General features: G+C 38.0%; 1 non-coding gene across 1 annotated transcript; it reads right to left on the bottom strand.

Annotated features, from left to right (window-relative positions):
• Positions 1 to 1,588: 1,588 nt before the first annotated feature.
• On the bottom strand, positions 1,589 to 1,695 carry LOC136525109 (small nucleolar RNA R71). Its single transcript, XR_010776432.1, has one exon. It is a non-coding gene; the product is annotated as a small nucleolar RNA R71 (small nucleolar RNA).
• Between the last annotated feature and the right edge of the window lie 1,306 nt (positions 1,696 to 3,001).

The raw sequence follows: 3,001 nt of genomic DNA, 5'->3' as shown, positions 1-3,001 counted from the left end.
TTCATAAGTCAAGATCAGATAAAAAATTAGGGTTTCCAGAGAGAAGAGAATAAAGGTCTAATTCTTTAAAGTTCCAGTATAGGCTAGCTAGCAAGATTTAAGTAGAGTTTGGGATATTGCTTAGGATTCTGGATTCATCGTCTAGAGGCTGGTAAAGCCATTGTATCCCTCTATATTTATGACTTTGTGCTACTTCAATACTATGTTGCTATTTATTATGTTCCCAGTTTGCTCTAGTTATATACTTGATATAGTCATGATTGGTGATGAATTTATGCATATGTTTGCAAAGCGCTTAGCTCAATACTCGAGTGAGTTAAGTGGTCAACATTATGTAAGCATGGTGCTTAAATATTGTTTACATGTGGATGCGCTCTACACTTTGGGTCATGTGGTAGATTGCGGATGTGACACTCCCATTGAGTCCTTTGTAGTCCACTCTCGTTTGTAGAACAAGTAGAACCCGGTTGCAAAGGAAGACAAGCTCTATTCTTGATCTTCCTTAGTAATGTTCCTTATGCATAGATACAAAGTGAATTATGCTATAGATGAAAGCATATATACTTGGGTGTACAAAAGACTTAGTAAATAAGAAATGACCTAAGAATATTTTGCTCTTAATTAACCTCTTTCCTAGTCATACTACATTTATGGGTATCTATTCCTATCTATGGACTACTATCAATGCCTTACACTTATCATTTATTTATTATTTGACTTACCCCTGCTATAGCATGAGAGTTAATGATCTTGTCATAAGTATGCATATTTGTCAATATCTCCAGCCACCCCAGCGCTCGTCCCTATGGAAAATATAAATAATGATACCTGGTATACTATCGGGTGAAGTGCTACAATGGTATATTATCTGTGCGCTTGTGGATTACTTAATATATATATACAATTATTCTTAATAATTACCAACAATGCATTTCTAACATCAATGCTAGGGATGATAACTTAGTAAAGAGTGATGCTAATAAATGTCAACAAGAATTTCTAGTGCCATTACCGGGGAGGGGCACAAGGCTAAGAGAGTTGATCAAATAAATACTTATAGATGAGATCATAACTTTATACCTCTACTTTAGCAGGCTTACCCTTGTTTGTCTTTGTTCATATCTTATACAAGGTATTATAGGATTGGTTCTGATTCATCAACAATTTCCATCAATCACAATAAAACCAATCAAGAGGAAGCTCAACACCAGTTTCTAAAGCTATGGCTGACAAGACTCTACGTGAGTTCTCTACTCCAAGCACTGAGAACATCTGCACTGGACCAACACTCAAAACTAACAACCTTGAGTTTTAGCTCTAGCCAAGCCTCATCAACATGGTGCAAGCTACTCCATTTAGCAGAAAGGCACATGAAGATGCTAGTGCTCATCTTCAAAATTTCCTGGGGACAAGTAGCGCAATCACCATCAAGGATGTTGCTCAAGACATCATACTACTCTACCTGTTTCCATTCTCGCTAGTGGGAATGGTGAAGCAGTGGTTCCACACCAACAAAGATAACATCAACACATGGACAAAATGTTCAAAGGCCTTTTTAGCAAAGTTTTTCCCTATAGGCAAGACCAATGCCTTAAGAGGAAAGATTTCCAACTTCCAATAGCAGAAAGGTGAAACCATTCCAAAAGCATGGGAACTCTTCCAAGAATACATTTTAGATTGTCCTCATCATGGGATGGAAGAGTGGTTGCTCATGCAAAGCTTTTACCATGGATTGACTCAGAAAGCTCATGAATAACTTGATGCAATTGCTGGAGGATCATTTATGTCACTCACCCATGGAAAAGCTAAAACTCTCATGAAGAAGATAGCCTCTAATCAAGGCTGGTCTCAATACAATATTCAAGCATGCAATAAGAGCAAAGAAGTACTAGAGGAGGTATGTGCATAGTCAACCAAGATGGATGTACTATTGAATTGGCTTGAATAGTGAGCCAATCACAAGAAAGATCTTCAGGCCATTCAAGATGCTTTTAATTCCCAAAACACATGTGGAGAATATTTGGGGGTTGATTTCCCTAAATCTCAAGAAGACCCAAATATTGTCATCAATAATTCTGCTCTACAACAACAGAGGCAAGGATGGAATCAACAACAACGGTGAACTTACCAAGGTAAGTACCTAGGTAATTATCCTTCTAAGCCTAAGCAGCCATCCTTGAGAGACTTGATCTTAGAACAAGCTAGGATTAATGAGAATATTTCTAAGAAGCTTTCTTTTAATGATAAGGTCCTAGAAAACATAAACACTAAAATGGATAATTTTTCTTTTGCTATGGAAGACCAACTTAGCTATAATAAAAAGATAGAATTACAATTGGCTTAGTTGGCCACTGCTCCGCCTTTTGCCACTAACCTTGAGAAGGTCAACGCCATAACCACAGGTAAGACACTGGCAGTAGAACAAGAGGAGAAGAAGGACGATGAAGTTAAAGAAGTCAAGCCACAAGCACAAGAAATGATGCAAGATTTTCATGACACCACCTTCCTACCATTTCCACGTAGAAATCAAAAAGCCAAAATGGATGAGCAGTTTGGTAAGTTCGTAGAGGTAATTCAAAAGTTATATATCAATATTCCCCTGCTAGATGCCATATAGGTACCCACCTATGCAAAGTGCCTCAAAGACATCCTCAACAATAAAAGACCACTGCCCACCACTGAGGAAATAAAGTTATTGGAGGAGTGTAGTGCGGCCATCCTAAATACAACACCTATCAAGAAGAAGGATCTAGGATGTCCCACTATTGATTATTCGATTGGAGCAAGTGTTGGTGTCATGCCTAAGAAGGTTTTTGACAAGCTCAACTATTCAACACTCATGCCAACATCGATGTGCCTACAACTAGCTGACCAATCGGTTTCCTACCCGACAGGAATTGCTAAGAATATTTTGGTAAAAATAAGAAATTTCTTTATTCTAGTGGATTTTGTAGTACTTGACATGTAGGAGGATATGAAAACATCCCTCATACTTGGGAGA

This window comes from Miscanthus floridulus, chromosome 18, assembly GCF_019320115.1.
Source record: "Miscanthus floridulus cultivar M001 chromosome 18, ASM1932011v1, whole genome shotgun sequence".
In the NCBI taxonomy this organism is placed as follows: Eukaryota; Viridiplantae; Streptophyta; class Magnoliopsida; order Poales; family Poaceae; genus Miscanthus; species Miscanthus floridulus.
This window is presented reverse-complemented; position numbering and strand designations above follow the sequence as displayed.